This window comes from Mirounga angustirostris, unplaced genomic scaffold (genome assembly GCF_029215605.1).
Source record: "Mirounga angustirostris isolate CCGP_5_RB_7025 unplaced genomic scaffold, mMirAng1.0.hap1 SCAF_2, whole genome shotgun sequence".
Lineage (NCBI taxonomy): Eukaryota > Metazoa > Chordata > Mammalia > Carnivora > Phocidae > Mirounga > Mirounga angustirostris.
The window spans coordinates 65,306,621-65,325,081 of record NW_026991710.1 but is presented as its reverse complement, the minus strand read 5'-3'; the positions used below and the strand labels follow the sequence as shown (position 1 = coordinate 65,325,081).

Here is an 18,461-nt window from a genome sequence, read left to right as displayed (position 1 = left end):
GGTAAACAATAAACATTCAAGGACAATTAATCAGAACTAGAATCTAACACCCGTAAAGGTGTGTCACTGAAACATTTTTTTTTCCTCTCTGAAGCCACGCTCATTTCTGTCAAAAGGAACCAAATTAAGACTACGTTGTTTGTAAAACAAGTCCGGTTCTAACAAACTTGGCCTAATTATTTACCTAAATGCAGGAAGAATAGTGACTGGCCATGTAGGTTCTTTTAAATCTGCTTTGCTGGAACTTTTCGTAATGAATTTCAGATTGAGCCTTTACCAGCCTTTCAAGGTTAAGAGCCAAGCCGAACACTTGCCATTAGACTCATCTGCAATACCTGCATATTTGGGTTATTTCCTCTCTTCTCAAGGTCCCCAAAGTATCCTGAGCTTCCTGAGCCTGCCAGGGAGTGATCTTCTTTACTCACCTGGTAAGGCTCCTGGCAACCCTGTGAGCAAGACACCAGGCCAGTTTTTTTCCAAGGGGCTTCGCTGGCCTCATAAAGTAAATCTTAGCTCCTTAAAGCTGTCTGGTCATATCTGAGTCTATGTACATTTCTCTTAAGTATGACATTTCAGTCAAAGCCTTGGTAATATAACCAGCGTTTTTAATGATGTCATGTTACAAGGAGAAGAGATTCTTACTGAACTTACACAAATAACTATAATTGATTTCCCTTTTGACGGATTCTTTTGGTTTCTCTTAAGTCAGCCATTGTAGCAGCTGCTGTAGCAATGGGTTGATTAATCATAGGTGCAAGAACAGATACTTAAATCCTGTACCATGCCCTGGGGGCTGACTGTAAGAAAGGGTCTTTAATCCCTTGGCATCCTACAATTATAACACCCAAGTTGTTGTATCTTTTCAGCCCTTTTGCTTCCCTACAGTTTTGGATAGGATATCTAACAATTTCTTAGGCATTTGGGGGGCATCCTCATACTCACACACCGGTCTGAAATGCTCAAGAAACCTGGCCATCGGGGCGCCTGGGTGGCTCAGTCAGTTAAGTATCTGCCTTTGGCTCAGGTCATGATCCTTGGGTCCCGGGATCAAGCCCTGAGCCCTGCATCAGGCTTTCTCCTCAGCGGGGAGTCTGCTTGTCCCTCTCCCACTACCCCTCCCCCTTGCTTATGCTCTCTCTCCCTCTTTCTTTCTCTCAAATGAAGAATAAAATCTTAAAAAAAAAAAAAAAAGAAAGAAACCTGGCCGAGTCTCCCCTCACAGAGGTAGCCAGCCAGCTGAGGATTTCTTCTACAGACAATGGGCTTCACCCTGTGGACAATGAGATTTCCCCCAAGGATGGTGGGCTTTCCCCTAACATGGCCCTTTTACGCATGCTTGTTTCATTTCGGTCTCCTGGCTGGCTCACCAGTTGTTAGAAGGTGGAAGAGGGATAGTAAAGTATCCTCCAGACTGAGAAGGCACTTTGAGACTAAAAATCAAAGCAAGCCACTCCATGCCATTTACACAGAATTTTATTCAGGGTAACTTACTGATAGGAGGGATCCAATAGACGATGATCCAGGGGCTATACAGCTATTCTCTGCAAAGTCTGGACCTTCATCCACAGCTTTTATACAGCAAGGGGCATTATGGTGAGGTCAAGGGTAGTTATCTGAAGTGGCACCATCTATGTGTTAGAGGGAAGCTCAGAACAAGCCTTCCTGCATTCTGGTTAGGGCATCGACTAACCTCCAAGGATCCCGGGACACATAGCCCTGAGGGAGGACATTGCATGGACATGAACAAGATGGAGGACCAAAGATGGAGTCAGTGTTGTCAGCACTCCCACAGGAGGGAAAAGAGAGATCAAATGAAGGGCATAGGAAGGTATAAGATGTTTTCATAATGCAGCACTGAATCATAGAAAGGAAGCTGAGGCCTTCGGACAGCATCTCTATCATTTAGGACATAGCCCATATAAAGCAATCTTTTGAGCCACGTCAGAGTATCTTGCTATATTTTGATGTGATCTTAGATGAAAGTATCTTGGCTGAGTTACAGCTGGAGAACCTTGTGTATTTAAGAGTTGGCTGAAGAAATATCATGAGGGCGTATGAAGATTACATCCTAGCTAACAGTCACCACCACCACCTTGACAACTACCATTTCTTGTCTGCTTGCTCTATGCCAGGAAATGTGCTAAATGATTATGGCATTTTCTCATTTAACCCTTATAACAACCCTAGGAAGTAGCTATTAATAGTACTCTCCTTTTCCAGATGAAGAAATCAAGGCTGAGAACTTAAAAGCTGGGCTTGGAAAGCTTAGGTAGCATGGTCAAGGACGTGCAAACAGAAGTATGGTGGTGCTCATGTTTGAAGACAGGTCTCTCTGACTCAGCAAGATATTTTAATAGAATTCCAATTTGAGCATCTAAGTAATTGTGGGAGTAATTGTGAGAGTAGCCTCTATGAGACTTGAAAGTGAATGTCAATAATTTGGCATGGTCAACAGGATCCCTAAACTCCTAGCATGTCTGCCATGGTGTCATAGGCAGACCTTAGGGTAAAAGGGAGGTTTTAAATATATAATTGGGAATTTCCATTCAGTGGCTAAAATTCCTCTGGGAGTCCTTTATTTTATTTATTTATTTTTTAAAAAGATTTTTTATTTATTTATTTGACAGAGAGAGACACAGCGAGAGAGGGAACACAAGCAGAGGAAGTGGGAGAGGGAGAAGCAGGCTTCCCGCGGAGCAGGAACCCCGATGTGGGGCTTGATCCCAGGACCCTGAGATCAGGGCCTGAGCTGAAAGCAGATGCTTAACGACTGAGCCACCCAGGCTCTCCTCTCTGGGAATCCTTTAAAGAGTTGATGTCTAAATGGAGAGGCATGAAGGACAGTTGTGACCCCAGAGCCAAGTCAAAGTATTTTTAATCCAGGAAAAGTAGAATCATCTTTTAGGCCTTTGGAATAGATCCACAAGCAGAATTTGTAGGCAGTGATGGACGTATATCAGTCCTAAGAAACTGCAGGGAGATGGAAGTAGAGGTCTCCTGATACTGAGGTTTATATGGTTGGAGGAACCCAAATTGAAGTTTTATAAGGGTAAGTAGCAGAGCAGGGGATATATTTCACACCATCAGGAATTTATTCTATCTCAGGGGTCTGTGAGCTCTTCTTCTGAACTATATGGGAATGACTCTTAGGAAAAGACCCTCTTGTGAAGAACATAGGTTGTTTTTACCAGATACTTTTAGAGTCTACACTCCCTGTGTATTTCTATCATCTTGAGAGTTAGAAGGGGAAACTGAAGTAGTGGGAGACCTACTGGCCGTAGCATTTTATGTCATCTGTCGTTTTAAGGAAACATAGGTTTTATTATTTGGTACTCATCTTACATTCTCCAACTAATTAAACAGGATAATTAGGAGATCAATATCTGCATTCCAAAGAATCCTGTAATTTAAAGAAAAGATTCACAGTATAATTTTTTTACATAGAGTTAATCTCTGGGCATTAAAGTACACATTTGTATGGCATTAATTAATTCAAAATGACTAGGGAGAAAGGAACATAAATGTGAAGAGTTAGGAGCCATTCTAGTTGGAGATCAGTCAGAAATGAAGATATACATATCTTAAGGCAAAATGTGAGACAATAGGAAAACCAGATTTGATTTACAAAAATTCTATTCACAGACATATCTTCTTAAGCATACGTGGGCTGGTTTTGCTGGTAATGCTGTTGCTGACCACCCCTCTTCATCTTGGTGTTTTTATGTGGCTGATTCCACAAACTGTTGTCAGGAATGGGAAGTCAGCTTTCAGTGACAGTACTACAAGGATCCCCTCCTTGGATAGGAAGGCTGCCCCTAAGAAAGTCACAGATCTGTTATATCCTTTTATAATTTCAAGTCAGCATTCAGTATTGACAACCTGTATGGTAGAAAAATAATGGTGCCCCACTTATATATAATCCATATGTGGGAAATTTCTGCATAGGGTTCTCTATAGACAAGTTCTGTGTTGTATTTGTAACTTTGTATTTCTTATATTTTATTCATTTATAAGTAATACAGAGGCTATCCATGACCTCATTTCTTTTTACTACAATCACCTCTATTTAGATCATTATAATATATGACCATGGAATGAGAAATGGAATTGACCCCCACATTTTTGAACCCCCTTTGCTTAGTGTCACAAAGGAAGACATTAAAAACAAAAAGATAAAGGTGGAAATATTTTTCACTGTTTAAAAATTAGGTGAAATAACTCACCATTAAAGTAGGTAGTCATTGATTTACCAAACATTATGTTCAAAAGACAATCTGCCTATTTGACTCCCCCCTGAGATGCCTCATAAACATACCCTAAATGGAACTCTACATTTTCTTCTCTGAACCTATCCCCCCATTTCCACAAGCGGTGCCCCTATTCACCCAACTGTTCATGCTGGAACTCTATGAATTGTTCCTGATACACCTCACACACATTCTACAAGCAAGTCCTGTTGACACATACACATAAGCAAGTCTTACTGATTTCAAAATATCTTGAATCCATCCGCTTTATCCATGGACATTGCCATTTTCTTAGTTTTGTTCACCTGAACTACTGCATTAGTATACTAACTGGCCTCTTGTCTTTGACTTGTGTCTCCTGTCATCCATTATCCACCCAGAGATAGGAATGATTTAAAAAAAATACTTATCAGACCATTTCTGCCCGCGGGTTATAATTCATCAATAGCTTCCCATTGTACTTGGGGCAAAATCCAGAATCCTTATAATGGGCTACAAAGTTTGCATGATATGACTTCTGCCTCCCTCTTCAACCACTCAGTTTTTTTTTCAGTTTTTATTCTTTAGCCAACACTGATCAGTTTGTTGAACACACTGTATATTCTTTGACTTAGGGCTCTGCTGCATCTCTGCATGCCCAGTATTCACATGGCTCTCTGCTTTCCATCCTGTAGGTCTTGGCTCAAATGTCACCTCTTCATAAGAGCCTTGTCTCAAAGGTTTCTCTTGTTACTCTCTTTCTCAGTTTCTTGCTTGTTTCATTTATAACACATAATACAAATTTGTAATTTTTAAATATTTATTTGTCTGTTTGCCTATGTATTTCTCTCTTCTCATCCTGTATATAAACTCCATGAGAAGAGAGACAGTTACTCTTAAACAAGTTCCTTGCTCAGTGTCTTGTATACAGTAGGTAACAGAAAATACTTGTTGAGTGAATCATCTTAGAATCACTGTCTCACAGAAATGTTAGAAATAATAGTTGATTTTCTAGGCACCCCATAAAAGCTTACTTATTTCAAGGATGTAATTCATCCATGGCTCTAGGATTAGCAGCTTGAGTTATGGGTTCTATAGATTGATAGAAGGGGCTATGAAGTGGGATTCAGGAAAAGGAGAAGGAATACTTTGCTCTTATTTTCTTACATATAGATTTAGCTATAGGCAAATTATGAAACTGAGAGTTTGTCTTCAGCATCTTTATACTTCCTTTCCTGCAGCCTTTTTAATTTTATTTCAGCTGTTGTAAGGGACAGAGGTCCATTCAGGAAAAGCCAAGAAAAGGGAGATCAGATAATGGGTAACCAGGGATAGGAACTAGATTTCACAGAAATAGGAACCGGGAAACTGCTGAGACATACAAGATATTCCCAGATGGTATGACTGACAAAGTGAGAGGGGACTAAGGGCAGAGTAGAGATAGAGGACAAGGGAAGAGATTCAGGAGAACAGAAGTGGTTAGCAGTGTCAGGAGCTGCAGAATGGTAAGATAAGATGAAGACTGCAATTTGGAATTTATGGATTAGGAATCCCAGGAAGAGAGAGTGAAAAGTGTGAGGCTATGGGTCTGTGGCTGCACGTGGATGCTATGTCTGAAAGGTAGAGCTTGATGGGCAAGAGGTACCTACATTGGACCAGACAAATAAGGAGGGTTCTGGCTATTATTCAGAGAAGTCTGGACTTTGCCCCATAGGCAGTGGGGAGCCATTGAAGACAATTTGGCATTATGAGTGGGGTATAGACTTAGGTGGCTGTGGGGGGTTCTGGGATACAGAGTAGCAGGAAATCACCTTCCAGTTTCACCTAGAGCTGACACTGCACAAAGTAGTCTCATTTAAGTCAGTTTGAATACTTTGTTAGCAGCTCCTGGAAAAGGTTTATTGAAGGAGATTGAAACTCTTGGCTTAAATGAAGGTTCTGGATTATTTATGGATTTAATTTATCCCTGTGATCCATGTCCCCAGTTGACACAGGCTATCAAGAGTTAGCTGCATTCTTTTCTCCTTGAAAAAGTGGGAAGAATATTTAATCATAACTGAGTTGCACTAATACAGATTTTAATAAAACTGGGCTGAGCTAAGACTGGGAAGTTGCATAAGCGATTGGAGAGTGAATGGTCCTCTGGGTGTACTCTGTGCACTGGCATAATTCTTAGGACTGAAATATAGTATTTAATCCAAAGAGCTCACAGGGTTTTCATAAATGCAGTTTAATTTCAAGTCCATGCAAACACATGCAGTACATAAGCAGGATTTTCTGAGAATTTTAAGCCTCCCTATGACTTGGATAAAACTTAAAAGAAAATTTGTGATAAATTTGATAGCATGCTCATTTAAATTAGTTTACCTTCCGTGGAAATCAAGGTCAAGACTCTTGACTGAATCCCTCTCTCACTTTTACATACTCAACCTTTCTTTGAGGATAAGTGAGAGGGCCTGAAGAATTATCACCATCTGGAGCTTAGAGATCATGTTGTATAGCTTCACCATTTTGCAACAAGGAAACTGAGGGTCAAAGAGGAGATATGACTTGTCCAAGGTGCCTAACTGTTTCATGCCAGAGCTAGGAAAAGAACTGAGGTTAGGGTACTTGCTATAGGGCAGAACGTACATTACTACTAATGCTAGCAATAAAAAAAGCAGCACGAGTAAAATCCTCCCAACTCTCCTAACTCCGCTCTAGATGTATTTAACCCTGCCAGAGTTTTCTTTCCAAAAATGCCATTCCTACCATGTAAAAGTCTTCAATGGCTCCCCACTGCCTATGGGGCAAAGTCCAGACTTCTTTGAATAATAGCCAGAACCCTCCCTATTTCTCTGGTCCAGTGTAGCCACCTCTTGCCTCTCAAGCTCTACCTTTCAGATATAGCATCCACATGCAGTCGCAGACTCATGTTCTTACACTTTTTCACTCTCTTCTTGGGATTCCTAACCTTCTCCCAGTGCTTAACAATGCTCATTTATCTTCTAGACTCAGCCTGGGCACCACCACCTCACAGAAGCCTCCCTACACCTTCTCCTTTTGTGCTCCCATTTGAGGAGGTTGCATTTCTGTTAGAACATGTGCCACATTGGCGGTCATTTATTTGTATGTATGACCGTTCCACCAGGGGATCCTTGAGTTCAGAGAAAATATCTTACCATTTTTACATCCTGAGTGCTCAGTGTTTGGAATGTATAGGTGCTCAGTAAATGCATATGGGATTGAACAACCACAACAAAAAGTTCAGATAGTTGTGAGCCCCTAGTAGGAAATTTAGGTACGATTATCCTTGAGCCCTTACCAGTTTGAAATTGCCCCCTACTCTGTCCACTGCTTTCATCTGTTCTCTATAACTTTATGGAGAATTCGGTTGACTTGCTATTCCCCGGGGATACTGTCTGCATTTATTCCTCCCATTGTGTCCTGGTCAGTGGCATTGTCCTTGCTTGGCAAGCCCATCCTCCTTGTTTCTTTAGAAGTTATTGACTACCTATATGTTGATATTGTACTGAGCTCTTTACCTGTCTAAATAGGACACCACTCTTCAGGCTCCCCAAGTCTTACTCACACTCGTGTCTTCTTCTGACCAATGGTCTCAGCCCTCTGTACTGTTAGCACTTCCCATAGGTACTGCGTAGTTGATATGTAATAATATATACTACTTTTTATGGCTTTTTCATTCTAGGCATATTGTGCACCCACCCAACTAAAGTGTAGGACTCATGAGGGTATGAACTCTGTCTTCAGCTCCTAACTCTAGGAAGTACCTTAATAAATGTTAGCCAAGGATTGAGAGGACTAGGGGAAATATTTTCTAGTGAAACTCTGTAATTTTTTTCAATGTAGCTTTTATTTTATATTTTAAGTATTTTGCTTAAATGTTTCTTTTGCTACATAGATTCCAGCAGAGGATGGTCTAGTATCAGTTAATATTAAGTTTTTCACTGAGTACCCACCACTGGCTAGGAGCTGTGTTTATTTTTATTTTTTATTGAGATATAATTGACAAACAACATTATATTTGTTTCAGGTGTACAGTATAATGACTTGATATTTATATTTATTTTGAAATAATCACTACCATAAGTCCAGTTAACATATATCACCATATATCGAGGGGGGAGGAGCAAGATGGCGGAGGAGTTGGAGACCTAAATTTCATCTGGTCCCAGGAATTCAGCTAAATAGGAATCAAACCATTCTGAACACCTACGAACTCAATAAGAGATCGAAGAAAAGAATAGCAGCAACTCTGAACAGAAAAGTGACCACTTTCTGCAAGGTCTCTTCTGATTAGTTTAGTGTATATTTTTCTGGGGTAGTTGTTACCCTGTTAGCATTTTGTTCTCTCATTCATCTATTCTCCTCTGGACAAAATGACAAGATGGAAAAAATCACCTCAAAAAAAAAAAAGATCAAGAGGCAGTACCAACTGCCAGGGGCCTAATCAATACAGACATTAGTACAATGTTGGAACTAGAGTTCAGAATGACAATTTTAAAGGTACTAGCTGGGCTTGAAAAAAGCATGGAAGATATTAGAGAAACCCTTACTGGAGAAATAAAAGAACTGAAATCTAACCAAATCGAACTCAAAAAGGCTATTAATGAGGTGCAATTAAAAATGGAGGCTCTAACTGCTAGGATACATGAGGCAGAAGAGAGAATTAGTGATGTAGAAGACCAAATGATGGAAATTATAGAAGCTGAGAAAAAGAGGTAAACAACTACTGGATCATGAGGGCAGAATTCGAGAGATAAGTGATGCCATAAGATGAAACAATATTAGAATAATTGGGATCCCAGAAGAAGAAGAAAGAGAGAGAGGGGCAGAAGGTGTATTGGAGCAAATTATAGCAGAGAACTTCCCTAATTTGGGGAAGGAAACAGGCATCAAAATCCAGGAGGCACAGAGAACCCCCCTCAAAATCAATAAAAATAGGTCAACACCCCGACATCTAATAGTAAAACTTATGAGTCTCAGAGACAAAGAGAAAATCCTGAAAGCAGCTTGGGACAAGAGATCTGTAACCTACAATGGTAGAAACATCAGATTGGCAACAGACCTATCCACAGAGACCTGGCAGGCCAGAAAGGACTGGCATGATATATTCAGAGCACTAAATGAGAAAACTGTGCAGCCAAGAATACTGTATCCAGGTAGGCTGTCATTGAAAATTGAAGGAGAGATAAAAAGCTTCCAGGACAAACAAAAACTAAAGGAATTTGCAAACATGAAACCAGCCCTACAAGAAATCTTGAAAGGGGTCCTCTAAGCAAAGAGAGAGCCTAAAAGTAACATAGACCAGAAAGGAACAGAGACAATATACAGTAACAGTCACCTTACAGGCAATACAATGGCACTAAATTTATATCTTTCAATAGTTACCCTGAATGTAAATGGGCTAAATGCCCCAATCAGAAGACACAGGGTATCAGATTGGATTAAAAAAACAAGACCCATCGATATGCTGTCTGCAAGAGACTAATTTTAGACCCAAAGACACCCCCAGATTGAAAGTGAGGGGCTGGAAAACCATTTACCATGCTAATGGACACCGTAAGAAAGCTGGGGTGGCAATTCTTATATCAGACAAATTAGATTTTAAACCAAAGACTATAATAAGAGATGAGGAAGGGCACTATATCCTACTTAAAGGGTCTATCCAACAAGAAGATCTAACAATTGTAAATATCTATGCCACTAAATTGGGAGCAGCCAATTATATAAGCCAATTAATAACAAAAGCAAAGAAACACATCAACAACAATACAATAATAGTGGGAGACTTCAACACCCCTTCATGAAATGGACAGATCATCTAAGCAAAAGATCAGCAAGGAAATAAAGATTTTAAATGACACACAGGGTATCAGATTGGATTAAAAAAACAAGACCCATCGATATGCTGTCTGCAAGAGACTCATTTTAGACCCAAAGACACCCCAGATTGAAAGTGAGGGTGTGGAAAACCATTTACCATGCTAATGGACACCAAAAGAAAACTGGGGTGGCAATCCTTATATCAGACAAATTAGATTTTAAACCAAAGACTATAATAAGAGATGATACTTTATGTGGAAAACCCAAAAGACTCCACCCAAAAACTGCTAGAACTCATACAGGAATTCATTAAAGTGGCAGGATATAAAATCAATGCACAGAAATCAGTGGCATACCTATACACCAAGAACAGGACAGAAGAGAGAAATTAAGGAGTTGATCCCATTTACAATTGCACCCAAATCATAAGATACCTAGGAATAAATCTATACTTTATACTTTATAGATTTTATAGAGAAAATAAATCTATAATATATATAATAAATCTAACCAAAGAGGCAAAGAATCTGTACTCAGAAAACTATAAAATACTCATGAAAGAAATTGAGGAAGACACAAAGAAATGGAAAAACGTTCCACACTCATGGATTGGAAGAACAAATATTGTGAAGATGTCAATGCTACCTAGAGCAATCTACACATTCAGTGCAATCCCTATCAAAATACCATCCACTTTTTTCCAAGAAATGGAACAAATAATCCTAAAATTTGTGTGGAACCAGAAAAGACCCCGAATAGCCAGAGGAATGTTGAAAAAGAAAAGCAAAGCTGGCGGCATCACAATTCTGGACTTCCAGCTCTATTACAAAGCTGTCATCATCAAGACAGTATGGTACTGGCACAAAAACAGACACATAGATCAGTGGAACAGAATAGAGAGCCCAGAAATGGACCCTTAACTCTATGGTCAACTAATCTTTGACAAAGCAGGAAAGAATGTCCAATGGCAAAAAGACAGTCTCTTCAACAAATGGTGTTGGGAAAATGGGATAGCCACATGCAGAAGAATGAAACTGGACCATTTCCTTACACCACACACAAAAATAGACTCCAAATGGTTGAAAGACCTCAATGTGAGACAGGAGTCCATCAAAATCCTAGAGGAGAACACAGGCAGCAACCTCTTCCACCTCAGCCACAGCAACTTCTTCCTAGAAACATCGCCGAAGGCAAGGGAAGCAAGGGCCAAATGAACTATTGGGACTTCATCAAGATAAAAAGCTTTTGCACAACAAAAGAAACAATCAACAAAACCAAGAGACAACCCACAGAATGGGAGAAGATGTTTGCAAATGACATATCAGATAAAGGGCTAGTATCCAAAATCTATAAAGAACTTATTAAACTCAACACCCAAAGAACAAATGATCCAATCAAGAAATGGGCAGAAGACATGGACACGCATTTTTCCAAAGAAGACATCCAAATGGCCAACAGACACATGAAAAAGTGCTCAACATCGCTCGACATCAGGGAAATCCAAGTCAAAACCTCAATGAGATACCACCTCACACCAGTCAGAATGGCTAAAATTAACAAGTCAGGAAACGATGGATGTTGGCGGGGATGCGGAGAAAGGGGAACCCTCCTACACTGTTGGTGGGAATGCAAGCTTGTGCAGCCACTCTGGAAAACAGTATGGAGGTTCCTCAAAAAGTTGAAAATAGAGCTACCATACGCCCCAGCAATTACATTACTCAGTATTTACCTCAAAGATACAAATGTAGGGATCCGAAGGGGTACGTGCACCCCGATGTTTATAGCAGCAATGTCCACAATAGCCAAACTATGGAAAGAGCCAAGATGTCCATTGACAGATGAATGGATAAAGAAGAGGTGGTATATATATACAATGGAGTATTATGCAGCCATCAAAAGGAATGAAATCTTGCCATTTGCAACGACGTGGATGGAATTGGAGGGTATTATGCTGAGCGAAATAAGTCAATCAGAGAAAGACTTGTATCATATGACCTTACTGATATGAGGAATTCTTAATCTCAGGAAACAAACTGAGTGTTGCTGGAGTGGTGGGGTGTGGGAGGGATGGGGTGGCTGGGTGACAGACATTGGGGAGGGTATGTACTATGGTGAGTGCTGTGAATTGTGTAAGACTGATGAATCACAGACCTGTACCTCTGAAACAAATAATACATTATATGTTTAAAAAAAAAAGAAGAAGAAGAAGATAGCAGATAGGGAAAAATGAAGGGGGGGAAATCGGAGGGGGAGACTAACCATGAGAGACTATGGACTCTGAGAAACAAACTGAGGGTTCTAGAGGGATGTTGGGATTGGTTAGCCTGGTGATGGGTATTAAAGAGGGCACGTACTGAATGGAACACTGGGTGTTACACGGAAACAATGAATCATGGAACACTACATCGAAAACTAATGATGTAATGTATGGTGATTAACATAACATAATAAAAAAAACACACACAAAAAACCAACATATATCACCATACATCGTTACAGTTTTTTTTCTTGTAATGAAAACTTTTCAAGATCTACTCTCTTAGCATCTTTCAAATATGCAGTACATTATTAACTATAGTCATTATGTTGTACGTTACATCCCATGAGTTATTTTATAGTTGGAAGTTTGTACTTTTTAACCACCTTCACCCATTCTCCCCACCGACTCTGGCAACCATTAATCTGTTCTCTGTATTTGTGAGCTCTGGGTTTTATTTATTTATTTTTTTGTTTGCTTTTTTTAGATTCCACATATAATAGTGAGATCATACAGTATTTATCTTTCTGTGTTTGACTTATTTCACTTAGCGTAATACCCTCAAGGTCCATCCATGTTGTTACAAATGGCAGGGTTTCCTTCTTTTTTATCGCTGAATAATATTACTATATATCTATATATATGACATTTTCTTTATTCATTTAGACTCTGTGATTTTGCTACTGGAACCAGCTCAGTGTGTTTGTGATGATGCTATGTGTGGAGGCAGGTCAGGCTGGCTGTGCTCAGGGATTCTGGAATTGAAGAGTGACTTTTGGAAGCCTTATTGCCTGAGTTCATTAAAAGTAAATATCTCCCAGGTGGGAAGACTAGATCATGTAAAGATTTCCTCAAATTGCAGTGATTTATAGACTTAATACAAGAGCAATTAAAATCTGATTGGGATAGAGAAAAGAGTTTATCTGAATAAATAGAATTTACAAAGGAGATTCTGTAGAAGTATATTTGAGAGTCTATTTCTATCAGATTTTAAAGCAAAAAGAGCTATAATAGTTAAAATATTTTAGTACTCATCCACAGATTGAGAAATACATTATTCTTTTGTGGTTTTATGTATGTGTGTATATTTCATATGATGCATATGTAAAAAATGCCTATAAGTAGTATCATCCTGCTGTCAGTCTTCGCTGGAGCTAGGGGTGGAAAAGCCTTAAATATGCCTTTCCCTGTCCCTTCCCCAGGGACAGCAGGAAAAGAAACTGGATTATCCTGAAAGAAAGGCATTGGGAAGTATTTCACAAAACCTTGGCCCTTTCACATAAAAATTTTTTTTTAACTGTATGATTCCAGAGATAACATAAAAACAGTGGCAAAGGGCAGATTTTTTTTCCCCTATAAATATTGTTGAAATGACTAGTTAGCAATTTGGAGGAAAAATCAGTCTAAATCATCTAATAAGATAAATACCAAGTGAAAAGCATAAAGATCAAAGCATAGTCCCACATGAAGAAAACAATTTCAAGATTTATCATACTCTAGAGGGGATATACTTCACAATGCTTGGGGTTTAGGCAGGGCTTAATGGTGACTTCATAGCCCATGAAGGCCTATAGTAATTGTAGTGATTCTGTCCAGCACCGTGTCCCTAAGAGCATCTGGCACAGAGTAGGTTCAGTAACTACTTGTAGAATGTGGGGATGCATGGATGTTTGAGTGAATGTGTAGACTCTTCGGTCTGATAAGCTGTGAGGGTTCTCTGTTCTTGTTCATGCTTTGGCTCCCTGGACCCTAGAGAGAAGAAATTGAAAAGACCTCCCAGGGCCATCAGGCACCATTTCTGACACTTGAGGGCTGTGCTATTCTTTATGTTCAGTGGGATGAAGGTACAGACAAGGATGAGAGCCTGGAACCATAGAGAAAAAATAAAGCTCTTTCAAGGATGTAGGATGGGGGATGGGTTGATGGGGACAGGAGGTGAATTTCTAAATGCTCTTTAAGTAATCACAATCCTCTCTTGTGGTGGCAAATAAAATGATGGCCTCTCCTGCACCATGTCACTTTCTCTAGCTACAAAGTAGCTAATAGAGAGTTGCAAACTGAAAAAGGAGTTCCTTCTTTTGGAGTTTTGTTAATTTTATAACTGCTAGATTACCGGGATCAGTAGACCAGCTGCACTATAGTAATGGCTTGTTTACTTGTCTGACTTCCTTCCCGAAGGCTGGCCTTTGTCTGATTCACCACTGTATCCTCAGCATTAAGCCTATGCCTGTTTTAGAACAGAAACTTGAAAACGTGTCAAATGAATGAATAAGTGCCTACTGTGTGCTTTCAGGGAGCTGTAAATGAAGACCTGTAAGACACAACCCTTGCCTTGGAATTTATCATGTGAAAATATCTGGTGTTTTCCTTGTGGCATTGCATTTTTAGAGAATGTTCAGTATTAGGCTTCTACACGTTAATTAGCTTTGGAGACATACGGATCCAGAATACATTATTGTCATTTGTCTCGGCCTTACTCGTTCACTGAGTTCATCGTTGTTTTATCTTGAGCACAGCTCCTTTTTCCCTTCTCTACTGTAGAGTTATTAATAGTAATCGGAGCTTCCCAGCGTCAATCAGCAGCATGCCTGAAAGGGATGTTCAAAAGAGATAGGAAGGATTCATCTCCCAAGTAATTTGTATGCCAGGGAGTACCACTCCTTAGAAATCCTGTTCTTTGTAGCTGACATGGTTCACGAGAGGGCTGGCGTGGAGCAGTGAGCCACGGCAAACAGGGTAGACAGGAAGAAACTGGAGCGTACAGCTACAGCCCTTCTCCCCTACCTCGGGGCTGAACAGGTGCTAAGGGGCCAGGTAGAGGCAAGAGCTCTCTGTGGGAAGAAAGAACAAGGCAGGTAGGCAGACCAGAGCACCCAGGTGGTGATAAGGCAGTCCTGGAAGAGGGTCTAAATGCAGAAAGCAGACAGCAAAGCGTATGGGAGATGATTAAATGTCGTGGTTGAGAAGGGCGGCTTTTGAAAGCAACCCAGGTGTCCAACAATGGATGAATGGATAAGCAAAATGTGGTGTATGCATACAGCAGAATATTACTCAGCCTTAAAAAGGAAGGCAGTCCTGACATGTGCCGCAGCATAGATGAACCCCACCGACATTATGGCAAACGAGATGAGGCAGTCACAAAAGGACGGATGCTGCATGACTCCACTTATATGAGGTTCCTAGATCAGTTAAATTCAGAGACAGGGTAGAATGATGGTTGCCAGGGGCTGGGGGGAGTGGGGAATGGGGAGTTGTTTAATGGGGACAGAGTTTCAGATGTGCAAGATGAAAAGTTCCGGAGACTGGTTGAGTAACAATGTGAATGCAGTTAACATTACTGAACTGTACACTTAAAAATGGGTGATATGGTCAATTTTATGTTATGTGTATTTTGCCACAATTGAAAATTAAAAAAAAAAATCAGAGATGATGTGAAAGGAAAAGAGAAAGGCATCTTTGAAGACAGGCTGGTCTGAGTTCAAATCCTGGCACAGACACTGACCAGATGGGTGTCTTTGGCAAATCAGGTAACCTCTTTGAGCTTTGGTTTTCTTTCTAATATGGGAGTGACAATTATAGTACCTATACTCTTGGCTTTTTGTGAGGATTAAGTGAGATACTGTATGTAAAGCTCACGGCACTTAGAAGAGCACAGTAGTGTGAGTTTTCACCACGATTGTCGGGAGAATACGTAACACTTCCAAATATGCAAGCAGGTGGCTTGCCTTAGGATGTCTGTGTGCATTCTAAGGTCATAGAGTTCCAGATATCCAGCTTCAGATTGAGGGACATGACCTCAGTGTGTAGTGGGGCCTGTAAAGAGCAAGGTATAGCCTCATGCCAGCGTCAGCAAGTGTTTATGGAGTACGTGCAAGTAGCCAGGGGCTGCTTAAAGCATAGGAATACAAAGATGTGATCCTGCGCACAGTATGGTGGATATGTTGTTATTAAGGTGAGAATCCAGTTATTTGAGTTGGGATACAGGATAGGGACTTAGTATTAGGTGTATTTCTGATGCCCAGTCAGTCATTAGAATTATGGCACACAATGTAAGAATTGGATTAACAGCTAGAGTAACTCTATGTATTATAAAGACTTTTCCAATTGCCAGTGACAGAAATCCCAACTCAACCTAGCTTGAGCATAAAATTTAATTGATTGCTTTACAAATGAAAAGGTAGTAGTATACATGACTTAAGGCATGGTTGGACCCAGATGTTGGAAATCTGTCTCTGGGCAACTCTTGACTCTGCTTTCCCCTGTATTGGTGTCATCCTTAGACAGTTCTCCATGATGGTAGTGATATAGCCACTAAGCCTCCTTGGTTTATATTCTATCAACTTAATGCTCCTTCTTCCTCTTTCTTTTCCTCTCTCTTCCTGAACTGTTTCATCCAAAAAGCCAGTAAGTGGAATTTAGCAAGCTAGGGGTCTTTGCTGGGGGCAGGGGTGGGAAGCTGTGGTGGCACAGAGCAGAGTGTTCGAGCCCATTGGGGGTGAGAAGGGTGTCCACGTGGGAGTGATGAATCCCATTTGGGGTAAGGAGGGCATTCCAGCAGCAGGGTGGGCTTTGCAGGGCATCAGAGTCCAAGGTGGGGGGTAACCAGAGCATCCAGGGAGAAGGGCTGCTCAGTGTATTGTGTCAAAGCCTGTGTGAGGTGAGGAGAGTATTCATCCATTACAGGTTGTTGGAGACCAGGCAGGATGAGGAGAATGTCCACAGTGGAGGGCCTGGCACAGAGTGCAAGTGGGGTGAGGAGGGTGCCCATGAAAGAAGATATCTCAGAACGAGGTGTCAGAGCCTGAAAAAGGTGAGGAGGCTCTTCCTGTGGGGTGGAGGGCTTGGGAAGAGGTGTTCGAGCCCAGACGTGGTGTGGAGGGCTTTCACAGGGGAGCCAGGTTCTCAGTGTGAGAGATATGTGTTACAGATAGGCAAGGGAGAAAAATAAAAGCAACCCTGTCAGACTGGATTGGGATTTGACTGTTGCTGTCTTTCTCTATGATAAGTAGGTAGTTATAGATAGATAGATGGAGAAATAAATATAAATGTAAATGTGTATGTATACGCAGTAGTGGTGTGTGTGTATGTATATACGTATATGTATTTTTATCAGCATCTACCTACCCACCCATCTACCTACCTACTTATGTTTCTAGATACCATTCTTCACTAAAAGAAGCCTGGGGAAATGGATGATTGTGGGGCTGGGGCAGGGAAGGCACAAGATGAGCCTGGAATATTTTGTACATGAAAGCAAGGAAGGGCTAGAGAATGAGAGGGATCTGCCAGAAGGACTCAGGGGCAGTGTAAAGGGCTCCCCCTGGCCACACATGGGACAATGTGAGCTTCAAAATAAACAAGGATAATAACAGGTTAATGCCCACTAAATTAAACCAGGGAACCACGAGTTCCAAGTGACACAAACTGAAAGTTGATGACTATGAAGAATGGATATATGTGTGGTGTCACTGCAAAATACTAATTACAGAGAGAAAGGAATGGGGGGTGATATCTGCTAACGAAAGACTGAAGTGCTGATGCTGGAGATGTCCCACAGTCCCTCCAGATCCACTCTCTACTTTCTTCTTCCTGCTATTCACCAGGAGGCTGATCTCTACAGACCCTCACTCCCTTGTGTTCTGGTTTCCACTTGGGTTTGCAATGATCAGCGGCAGCAGGTGATGGGAAGGTGAAGGGCTAAGTTGTCTGGCTCCTTGCTGGCTGGGCTGCAGTCTGGCAGTGGTGGGCTTCAGCACAGCCCTCTCTGATGTCTGCAGCTCTCCCTGATGGTGCAAAACCCTCCCCTGGGCCGTGTGGGGCCAGTGGTGATAATCACTTGCTACTGCTGTTAGCCTGGAGTGAGTCCCCATCCCTTACTAGTTTCCCTTAATCCTGTCTACACCTCTGTACAACGTCCCTTCGTTAAACCCTCTCCAGGGTGCTCCCTGTTTCCTCCCTGAGCCTGACTGATACGGGGTTATCGCACCATTAGCAGAAAGAAGGGCAAAACAGTAACGGGAGATGTCCACAGCAACTGATGCTGATCGGCCACTGCTCCCCGATTAGAACATCCAGTCATCTCCCCCACAGGCAGGATTGGGTCCACAGCTGTCAAATGACCCAAGGTGTGGAAAGAGAATAAAATCAGAGTG

At 41.1% G+C, this 18,461-nt stretch overlaps 1 protein-coding gene across 5 annotated transcripts in view; it reads left to right on the top strand.

The window, feature by feature from the left end:
- Nucleotides 1–18,461, top strand: part of RASGEF1B (RasGEF domain family member 1B) — a 556,303-nt gene that overhangs the window by 87,526 nt on the left and 450,316 nt on the right. Inside the window, exon 1 of one of the 5 annotated variants that reach the window (XM_045880913.3) lies at nt 17,099–17,119. The exons of the other annotated variants lie outside the window; for them this stretch is intronic. The gene's annotated coding sequence lies outside the window, so the exon portion shown is untranslated. Of the gene's footprint in view, nt 1–17,098; nt 17,120–18,461 lie in introns of those variants that run through there. 5 annotated transcript variants of the gene reach the window in all.